This window comes from Scyliorhinus canicula, chromosome 3 (genome assembly GCF_902713615.1).
Source record: "Scyliorhinus canicula chromosome 3, sScyCan1.1, whole genome shotgun sequence".
Taxonomy (NCBI): Eukaryota; Metazoa; Chordata; class Chondrichthyes; order Carcharhiniformes; family Scyliorhinidae; genus Scyliorhinus; species Scyliorhinus canicula.
In genome coordinates, this window is record NC_052148.1 from 21,925,292 (window position 1) to 21,936,501 (window position 11,210).

Genomic DNA, 11,210 nt, shown 5'->3' on the forward strand with positions numbered 1-11,210 from the left:
GTCGGAGCCAAGGAGAGCAGCCCCACGATTCGTGGAGGCTGACGTGGAGACGCTGCTCGAATCAATCGAGCAGAGGAGGGGCATCATCTGCCCGAGTAGAGGGCATCGCCACCCTGCCAGCGCGGTGCGCCAGGCCTGGCGTGAGGTGGCTGCTGCCGTCAGTGCTGTGGGGCAGACCCCTCGCTCTGCAGAGCAATGTAGGAAGAAGATGCACGACCTCACCAGGGCTGCCAGGGTAAGTGCCAAGAGGGTGCCCCTGGGTCACAACCATCCCTCCCCCCTTTACTTAATCACCCACCTCCCCCCCCCCCCCCCCCCCCCCCCCCCCCCCCCGGCACGAGGGGTGGAGGGGGGTTGGGGCAGAGTGAGTTGAGGGTGGTTCACAAAGTTGTCACAGACCCAGCGCTCTGGCCCCCGTGGAGAGATGCAATGGTCTTATTACAACTTGACCCCCAAACTGTGCCAGTGTCTGGACGGACTGCTGATACCTGCCGTATTGTAATGATCTACCTATGCCCCCTCCCCCAACAGGACAAGACCGCTCACAACACTCGTGAGCGGAACAAGACTGGAGGGAGTTCGCCCATCCTGCACCCCCTCACCACGTTTGAGCAGAGGGCACTGGACCTTGTTGGGGGATCTGCCACCCAGGAGATCGCGCAATGCGAGGTTGGCGGAGCTGCAACAAGTGAGATAACCCTGCATGACAAACACACCCCTCCCCCATCCTCTGTCCCTTCACACCCTGCCCACTGGGATACCTCCCCCATCCTCTGTCCCTTCACACACCCTGCCCACTTGGACACCTCCCCCATCCTCTGTCCCTTCACACACCCTGCCCACTTGGACACCTCCCCCATCCTCTGTCCCTTCACACACCCTGCCCACTGGGATACCTCCCCCATCCTCTGTCCCTTCACACTCCCTGCCCACTTGGACACCTCCCCCATCCTCTGTCCCTTCACACACCCTGCCCACTGGGATACCTCCCCCATCCTCTGTCCCTTCACACACCCTGCCCACTGGGACACCTCCCCCATCCTCTGTCCCATCACACACCCTGCCCACTGGGATACCTCCCCCATCCTCTGTCCCTTCACACACCCTGCCCACTTGGACATCTCCCCCATCCTCTGTCCCTTCACACACCCTGCCCACTGGGATACCTCCCCCATCCTCTGTCCCTTCACACACCCTGCCCACTTGGACACCTCCCCCATCCTCTGTCCCTTCACACACCCTGCCCACTTGGACACCTCCCCCATCCTCTGTCCCTTCACACCCTGCCCACTGGGACCGTCCAGTGCCCGGCTGAGCGTCTCTAAATAACCGTTTCATTCTCTTCCCTAGGACGTGATGCCGAACGACCAGGGCCGTCTGGCTGCAGACAGATACAGGCATCTGCCCCCACCTCACCCAGGGCCGCACGACAGAAGGTGCCCGATCAGCGGGGAGTCCCATCCTCCCTAACCGAATCTGTGGAGCAGGACGCTCAGAGGGCGGCGAGAGAGGAAGAGAGAGAAATGGCCCGCGAACGCCCTGCGGCCTCTCAGCGGGCCGATGACATAGAGGAGGGGTGCACCCAATACGACCTCGAGCTTGCGGCACAGCTATCTCCCACACCATCCACCATCCCAGAGACACTCACCCCGGTTGGCCTATTTAGTGATGAGGCTCCTGGGTCACAGTCTGGGTCGCACATCACAGCTGAGCAAGTACAGCAAGCGGAGGTTGGAGCAGCCGAGGGCCCGGACTGGTGGAGGGCAGGCCAGGCCCAGCATCCAGCTGGCTCCGAGACGTTTACCGAGTTCCTGGAGTTTCTCAACCCACCCGCACAGCCGATGCATCAAGAATCCCAGGGACACAATGATGGGATGAGGGCTGTCTTCCAGACTCTGCAGACGCTGTTAGAGGAGTCGAACCGCGTCCACGAGCAGGGAGTGGTGCCGCTCATGGCAGCAACCCAGGCCGACACCGCACGGGTGGCATCCGCGGTGGAGGCAATGGGTCAGGTTATGCAAGGCGTTGGGCTTAATGTGCACGCGTCATCCTCGGCCCTGGACAGGGTTGCCCTCTCACAGGCAGCAATGTGCCAGAGCCAACACGACATTGCCGGCGCCCTGCGGGCCATGGCCGAGTCTCAGCAGGTCATGGCCCAGTCGCAGCACGCCATGGCACAGTCACAGCAGTCAATGGCACAGTCCCAGCAGTCAGTCGCGGAGAGCATCAACCGCCTGACACATGTGCTGGATGGCCTCGTGCACACACAGGTTGAGGTCGCACAGTCCCTGGCGGGAATGTCTAACTCCCTGGACTCCGTCTCTGCAAACCTTCGGATCCTGGTAGATACCGTTGCAGGCCTCCAGGACTGGCAGCGCCAGGTGTCGGTGGCGCAACGGGGCACCTCCCCGCTCGCACTTCTGTCCCAAAGTGAGGCCCGGGGGCCACCGGGCTCCCCGAGGGTGGAGGAGGTTTCGGGGCCCGTCCCATTAACTTCATCACGGGACGTCCCGGAATTCTCGGCCTCCCCCGTCCCATCCCTGGTGCATCGGGTGGGCAGCAGGCAGAGCAGGGTGGCACAACGTTACCCGAGACGCCTGCAGAGCAGCCTGGCCCATCAAGGCCGGGTCGCCCCAGGAAACGCTTGCCGAAGGAGAAACGAGTCGAGGGGGGCGATTCGCAGCAATCCTCCTCCACTCCTGCTGTATCATCTGGGGAATCACTTAGACGTAGTGGTAGGGCCCGCAAGGCAACAAAGATAGACACTGAGTAAGTTGGCACGGGTGAAGGGCACAGTTTAGTTGTAGGGGCTAGGGCACCTGTAAATTATTGTTAACATTAAACGCACTGTTCCACCTTACTTGTAATACCGTGTGACTGTTCCACAGCCACAGGAATCGTGATGGTGACCGAGTGTCGCTGGGGTTGACGAGCGGTGAAACTTCGGTGCCGGGTGTGAAGTCCCTGCTCCTCCCCCCACCCCCTCCCACAGCTAGCCCACGCGAGCACGTGATGGAGTGTCCGTGACAAACTCAGCGGCCACCAAGGTGGATGGTTCAGCTATTGCCATGGGTCAGACTCTCTCTAACGTTTCTGAGCTCACAGCTCTTCACAGAACGGGCTGTCATCATTCCACATGGCACTGATCACACCCGCTGACACAGCCATCAATGTTGTGCCATACCGTCTGGACCCAGTGGTAAGGGTGATGTCGAATTGGAGCACTGTACACTGAGAGGGGGTGGGGCGGGGGGGGGGGGGGGGGGGGGCAGTTGGGTGTTGACAGCCTGCATGACTAGCGATGCAGGTGGTGGTTTGGTGTTCAGCGGGGACGTTGCATGCGACGCGTGAACCGTGCTGCCACCAAGGCGTCGTATGCCCGCCGTCCTCGCCGGGTCCATCGTGCCGCCTCCTGGACATCACCAGGACCTGGGTCGTGTCTGCGTGCTGCGCCCGCCACTCCACCAGCCTACTCCTCCTCCCTCTCCTCCTCCTCATCCTCCTCCTCTGTGCTGGCACCACTGCCACTGGCTTCTCCCTCCGCCTCCTGCTGCAGGTCATCTCCCCTCTGCATCGCGATGTTGTGCAGCGCACAGCAGACCACAACAATGCGAGCGACCCTGTCGGGCTGGTACTGCAGGGCCCCTCCGGAGCGGGCCAGGCACCTGAATCTCATCTTCAGGAGGCCAAGGTAGCGCTCCACCACACCCCTGGTTGCTGCATGGGCCTCGTTGTATCGTGTTTCCGCATTGGTCTGAGGCCTCCGTATAGGCGTCATCAGCCAAGACCTCAGCGGATAACCCCTGTCACCTAGCAACCAGCCACTCAGCCGGGGGGGGACGTCCCTCAAACATCGCAGGGATGTATGACTGCGCCAGTATGTAGGAGTCATGCACACTCCCTGGGAACCTTGCACAGACGTTCATGAACATGGCATGAACGCACAACACCTGGATATTCATGGAGTATGTCCCCCTCCTGTTTGTGAACACCTCCCTGTCCCCTGCAGGCGGGCGCATGGGGACGTGAACACAATCGATTGCCCCCTGCATCATCGGTATCCTGACCACGCTGGCAAATCCACGAGCTCGTGAGTCTTGACTTGCTCGGTCCTCGGGAAAGGCGATGTAGCGGTCCGTGATGGCATAGAGGGCGTCGGTCACATCCCGGATGCACCTGTGGACCGATGACTAGGAGATCCCGGAGAGGTTCCCGCTCGGAGACTGGAAGGAGCCGGTCGCATAGAAGTTAAGAGCGACCGTCACCTTGATGGCAACCGGGATCGCGTGTCCTCCCCCCGTTCCACGTGGGGCGAGGTGCGCCACGAGGTGACAGATATGTATCACCGTCCGCCTACTCAGCCGGAGTCTCCTCCTGCAGGTGATGTCCGTAGTTGTTAGGAAAGAGATCCAGGCACTGTACACCCTCAGCCTTGGTCGTCGCCTCTGGCGCCGTGGCTGCACCCTCACTCTCTCCCCTTCCTCTTCCTCCTCCTCCTCCTCCCCCCCCCCCCCCATGCTGCTCGACGACTGGCAACTCCTCGGCCCTTCCCTCTGCTGCTGCAGCTGGCCCTGCATCCACTGCGGGTTGTGGCTGTGGATGCTGCTGCATCTCCAAATGCAGTGCAGCGGCCCCAACCACTGCGCAGAACATAGCCGTTCTGTTCGCAGACATTGTGCTAACCTACAGAAGGGTGGTGGGGGGGGCAGAGAAACGGGACATGTTAGACGGAGGTTAGTCGACACCTCGGCAGCCGCCTGCCACGGGATACCTGTGTGTCCCGGTGGCCTGGTCGCGCTGCTGACACGCGGGCAGCCTAACCCCTGGTCACTTTCTGCATCCAACGGGCAGTTAACTACGCCCTCTTCACCGGTGCGTCAGTGGCCTGTGGCCGTAACCACAGGGCAACCAGCGGCCGTGTCCTCGTGACCGGCACGCAATGGCATGGTGGCAGACATTTTGTAACCGGGGTTGGACGGGTCACTCGCTCACTCTCTCCCTACCCCCGCCCCCCCCCACTCGCACTCCCCTCCCCTCCGTCTCACCCACTCCCCCCTCCGTTTCCCCCACTCCCCCCTCCGTCTCCCCCACTCCCCCCTCAGTCTCCCACACTCCCCCCTCAGTCTCCCCCACTCCCCCCTCAGTCTCCCCCACTCCCTCCTCAGTCTCCCCCACTCCCCCCTCAGTCTCCCACACTCCCCCTCCATCTCCCCCACTCCCCCCTCAGTCTCCCCCACTCCCCCCCTCCGTCTCCCACACTCCCCCCTCAGTCTTCCCCACTCCCCCCTCCGTCTCCCCCACCCCCCCCTCAGTCTCCCCCACTCCCCCCTCCGTCTCCCACTTCCCCCCTCAGTCTCCCACTCTCCCCCCCTCAGTCTCCCCCACTCCCCCTCCATCTCCCCCACTCCCCCCTCAGTCTCCCCCACTCCCCCCCTCCGTCTCCCACACTCCCCCCTCAGTCTCCCCCACTCCCCCCTCCGTCTCCCCCACCCCCCCTCAGTCTTCCCCACCCCCCTCAGTCTCCCCCACTCCCCCCTCCGTCTCCCCCACTCCCCCCTCAGTCTCCCCCACTCCCCCCTCCGTCTCCCACACTCCCCCCTCAGTCTCCCACACTCCCCCTCCATCTCCCCCACTCCCCCCTCAGTCTCCCACACTCCCCCTCCATCTCCCCCACTCCCCCCTCAGTCTCCCCCACTCCCCCCTCCGTCTCCCACACTCCCCCTCCATCTCCCCCACTCCCCCCTCAGTCTCCCCCACTCCCCCCCTCCGTCTCCCACACTCCCCCCTCAGTCTCCCCCACTCCCCCCTCCGTCTCCCCCACCCCCCCCCTCAGTCTCCCCCACCCCCCTCAGTCTCCCCCACTCCCCCCTCCGTCTCCCCCTCCCCCCCCCGCTCTGGACCCTCTCCCGTTCTCGGGGATGCCTTCCCGGTTGTGGCCAGACTCCAGCAGTGCGCTGAGCTGTGCGCTGAGCGGTGCGCTCACCCACTCGAAGCTCTCGTCAGCCAGCACGACTGGTTGACAAACTTCAAAAGCAGGTGTGTTGGCCGGCGTGAAAACATGGCGTGAGGACATCGGGACTTCGGCCCATCCGGGCCGGAGAATAGCGGGGGGCCAAAAAGTCGGGCTTCTGGTCGTGTGGGGGGGGGTCTTTCGAGGCCTTTGCCGGGAATGCCGACGTGTAGTTTGTACGGGGTTCGAAGAATAGCGGGAGGGCATCGGACCGGCGTCGCCGTGAAAATATGCGCGGCCCGCTATTCTCCGAACCGGCGTGAGAGCGGAGAATCGCGCCCAATGAATCAGGATCATTATTGTGTGGGAAACTGAGAAATTAAAAAATTAGAAAGGTATCTTGCAGTTAAAAGCAGCAGCGTATCTGGAACATTTCCCACTGAGAATCTGGCACATTGTTACCCTCCATGTTAGCTCAGCAGCAAAATCCAATCCCACTCTTAGTATTGCTTCATTGAAAAGAATTAAATCTAACGTTGTCCCTCGCATCCCATTGTCTGCAAACTCACTGAAAAGGAGTTTAACATGAATCATCACACCAGGTCTGGATTTGATCAAAGTATTAGAACAAAACCATAACTACAAACTATCATTTTGCCACTGATAATATGTACTTACATATTCCGAAACAATGATTGTAGATTCACAGCGATTTGATTTGGTGAAGTGTTTGCGGCAGCCTTGATACACTCTACACAGACTGAGGAGACCAAAGACCACATTTATATAAAAACACACTGTGAAACTGAAACTGCAATATTTAGAGTACGTTTTGTAAGGTATATTTCTGCAGCTGCTTCTAGCTCTGACTAAGGAGGGCGATGGGAGTGGCGGTTTAGATAACATTTAGGTTAGCAACAGTACTGTGAGTGGGCAGCTATGTAACCCGCCCAAGGCCATTGCGCGCGGAACAACCTTTATCAGTGTGTGTAACTTGAGGCTCGGCAGAATGCGCCTTCTCCAGCCATAACTCAGATGGCTGTACGTGTTACAATCCTAAGTAAAAAACTATCTACTTGATTGAAGCCTTACTGTGTCGACTCACTCATTGAACTGAGATTTAGCCTAACAAATTGGTGACCCCGACGTGATTTGAACACGCAGCCTTCTGAACATGCCCCCTCCATAATTGGTGACCCCGACGTTGGGGGGGGAGTCGAACACAACTCCGTTTAAGATCGCAGAGACAATTAAAAGCCGGCTAAAAAGAAGGTACGGAGTCAAACCTGTTAAATCAAAACTCCAAAATTGAAATTTTAAATTGTGTAATAATTGTCTCAGTGATTGAAAAAGGAGACAAAATTAGAAGACGACCATAGCCGGACGTCAAACGCCTTGGGATTGTGACACGTAAGTGTTAAGTTAAACTTAAAAGTCCTTAAGGTGTAAGATTAATGTTATTACCTTCGACCAAATATTAGTGATAATATTTACTTAAAGTCTTTACTTAAAAAACTGTCAGATATCAGAAGTAGAGTGAGTCTTTACTTAAAAAACTGTCAGATCTCAGAAGTAGAGTGAGAAGGAAGTAGAGGGCATGTTATTACCTTCGACCAAATATTAGTGATAATATTTACTTAAAGTCTTTACTTAAAAAACTGTCAGATATCAGAAGTAGAGTGAGAAGGAAATAGAATTATTACCTTCGACCAAATATTAGTGATAATATTTACTCAAAGTCTTTACTTAAAAAACTGTCAGATCTCAGAAGTAGAGTGAGAAGGAAGTAGAGTCTTAGAATCGGAAAATTGTTTTGTTGCCTTAGACTGGTTATTAAGAACAGAGATCTGTCACGTGAAGGTCGGGCATTGAAAACAAAACAGTTTTGGATCTATTATCACCGGTTCATAAGAGACTTGAAATATAAATGTCCTTGAAATATAAATGTCCGGTAACATTAGCGCGCGAAAAGAGCATAAAAATTTAGAAGAAAAATGGCCACTGGGGGAAAACTAATGCATTAAAATTGGGTATAAAATTGACAGAGAAAGAAATAGTTAAAACAGCCAACGTCTTAAAAAAAAAAGGACGGCACATATGGGAAAATAACCAAGTCATTAGGCTATCCGCCTTGAATCTGTATATTAATCCATGTGAGTTTAAGCTATATTCAGGCCTTTGTGTGAATATTTTCACCCCTAACATTTAGTGTAAGTCTGGAAGGATTTGCTGAGCTGGACGCCGCTCGAGCCGGTGGACAAGGCGAGTAGTCAAACCTTTGACCGCCTAAAATTAGAATCACTTGGCAAGGCGGACAGACGGTGAGGTAACATCCAATAAATCTAGTATCAAGGCCAAATGAGTAAAAAAGTCAGTTTAAAACATTTTTTTTGGTTTTTGAAGAGCAAAATACTCTGGTAAAAAAAAAACAATGATCAAAGATGGGTGTGATTTCTGTGGAACAGAGAAAAATGGTGAGATACACAGAAGTAAAGATAAGACAAATAAAGTTCTAAGCACAAATGATATAAATTAAACCTTCATACCATTTGGAAGACAGGCTGGTTTAAAGGAATTGAGCTCTAACTCCTTTAAGCAAAGCAATCAAGTGGGTAAAGATAGCGTAAAGACCTCACAAAACTGCCAACAATTACGGCTAACGACTGTCCCGGAATGTCTCAAGGAGAGAAAAAAAATAATCAAATTAAGTGAAGTCCAAAAGATCAGAAAGGGGCTAAAACACTCAATTACTTTTGTTCAGGAATATCTGAGGATGACTAACCCCCCCTCCCAAAACAAAAAAATGGGGAGGAAAATCAATACAAGGTTACGGTTAGAAACTTAAGAATGGATACATGTCGAGAATAACTTCAGATCGTTTCAAGCCGTCCAGATAAATTCAGCAGTAATTCAACTCACTTGAAATAAAAGAAAAATAAACGTCCAGTAATGTCTCTTTCCAAAAACCAGTTAAATAACGAACATTGAAAATTGAAAGAAAGGATGGGTAATGTCTAAGGTCACATAACGGATGGAGATGGCATCATGCCAAGTTCTCCACCACTTTTGATTCTGTACAAAAATTTAACCATTTCAGCAAGCAGGTCATCTGCACAAAGAAATATACATCTCTAAGAATAGCTAATGCCTCTAAAATTAATCAGTAGAAATTGACTTAAATGGAATGACACAGATAAAGTTTTTGAAGGAGAATGAAAAATTTTGTTCAGTATTTTAATTTTGTTCCATTTTAGAGAGAGAGAGAGAGTTTTAGGCATCTAAACTTTGTTCTGAACTATTCACAGTCTTTGTATTCAGACTTTGACTTCAGACCTTGCCTTGTTACGAGCTGTGATTATTTGAAAGCTTCAAATTGTCTACGCATTGTCTTTAAAGATTATAGTTTGAGTACAGTTAACAATTGTTTTTCTTTTCAAAGGCTATAATTTTAATCAGGGTGCAAAATCACGTATGTAAAAATAAGAAAATATTAGTTTTATGGTGTTCAGTGGAGGTTAGGATAGTTGAAATATATATGACAAATATGGTGTTCAGTGGAGGTTAGGATAGTTGAAATACATATGACAAATATGATCAAGCCGGTGTTTCATTAGTTCAGGGTTAAAACTTCCCTGACACAAATAATCATCAGTAATGTGAAACTAAACTGTCTCACAAAGCAGATGTTTTAATTATGAGATTGCAGAATGACTTATAAACAACAGATGGGTAAATGAAATATGTCCATGAGTTTCAATAACATATTGTGTTCCCTGAAAAACTTGATAACGGGAATTTGGCAGCACTCCAACTTTTACTCCCAGCCATTTGAGTGAAAAATTTAAAAACAAGTTTCGAGATGCGAATGGCATCATTCCAATTTATGCACCCACTATACCCCCCTTTTTGTCTCTGCAAGACAGTCAACCCTTTCAACAAGCTTTTGTGTGTAATCCAGAAGATGTCTTGACACTCCCATGCTGGTTTGCCTGCGAGTTCTGGCCTTTTAAATTCTGATAAAGTAATGAACAGTCCACACAGCTGAAGATGCTTTTTAATTGGAACTTGCAAATCTTAAGTTTTGAATTTTCACCCTCTTAACGACCCAGGACCCAAGACCAACCCGGAGTGGGTGCAAACATGGGAAGATAGGGAAATTGAAATGAGTCAATATATCAAAATGCTCGGTAACATGGTCACTTTAGTTTCGCAACAGGTGAACAACGCGGCCGGTGACGGAGAAGAAGGACAGGAGAGTCCGATAAAAGAAGGGGACCTGGTGTGTATCAGAAAACCCGGAAAAATCCCGTGGGCTGAGGGCATTCGCCAACCGGGAGGAACTACCTCCTAAATACCAGGACATGAAGATATTTTTGACCAAGAAGAGTACTTAGAAGCTGAAATGTGAAACTGGGGGGGGGGAAGGGAACGAAAGAAAAACGCGCGGGTTATAAGGGGCAAGGCAAAAATTGTATGTAATGTACACCGCCCCTGGGAAGGACTTGAGACTCCGGCGGGTCGAGCCAAGAGGATTGGGGGGTCCTCACCTTCCTGAGACCTCAAGACCCAACCAGGCGGTATAGAACGCTTGGCAAAAAGGGTTTTTTATTTTCTTTTTGCGCGCGTTTCAAAACATAGGGGGCGCGGGAAGTAATTGTTGTCCTCATAAGAGGACAAAGGAGGGATTGTAAGGTATATTTCTGCAGCTGCTTCTAGCTCTGACTAAGGAGGGCGATGGGGGTGGCGGTTTAGATAACATTTAGGTTAGCAACAGTACTGTGAGTGGGCAGCTATGTAACCCGCCCAAGGCCATTGCGCGCGGAACAACCTTTATCAGTGTGTGTAACTTGAGGCTCGGCAGAATGCGCCTTCTCCAGCCATAACTCAGATGGCTGTACGTGTTACAATCCTAAGTAAAAAAAACTATCTACTTGATTGAAGCCTTACTGTGTCGACTCACTCATTGAACTGAGATTTAGCCTAACAGTTGCCAACTCCTAAAATAAAGATTACTTCTGCCACAAAAACAAATACCTTCCTGATGAGAGATAAATTGTGAGTCAAAAAATTTCCAAGAAAGCCTTGGTTCAACCATGGGCAGAAGAGGTGGGGCTGGATTCCCCGCACCCTGACGTCGAAATTGTGTTCAGTACCGGGGCGGAGAATTCAGTTTCACGCATGGAAACGGGACCGGCGCCGGTTCCTCGATTCCCCGGCCCCCGAAAAGCGGTGTACTCGGGGAAGACACCGTGCTGCGTAT

General features: G+C 52.8%; 1 protein-coding gene and 1 long non-coding RNA gene across 2 annotated transcripts in view; one reads left to right on the forward strand and one right to left on the reverse strand.

The window, feature by feature from the left end:
• The window catches only part of LOC119963856 (apolipoprotein L3-like), a 43,903-nt gene extending 37,157 nt beyond the window's left edge, over nucleotides 1-6,746 (reverse strand). The window contains exon 1 of the mRNA XM_038793210.1: nucleotides 6,629-6,746. The gene's annotated coding sequence lies outside the window, so the exon portion shown is untranslated. The remainder of the gene's footprint in view (nucleotides 1-6,628) is intronic.
• Nucleotides 6,747-7,143: 397 nt separating this feature from the next.
• On the forward strand, nucleotides 7,144-10,546 carry LOC119963857. The gene is made up of 2 exons (XR_005460185.1): nucleotides 7,144-7,360; nucleotides 10,156-10,546. It is a non-coding gene; the product is annotated as an uncharacterized LOC119963857 (long non-coding RNA).
• The last annotated feature ends 664 nt before the right edge of the window (nucleotides 10,547-11,210 follow it).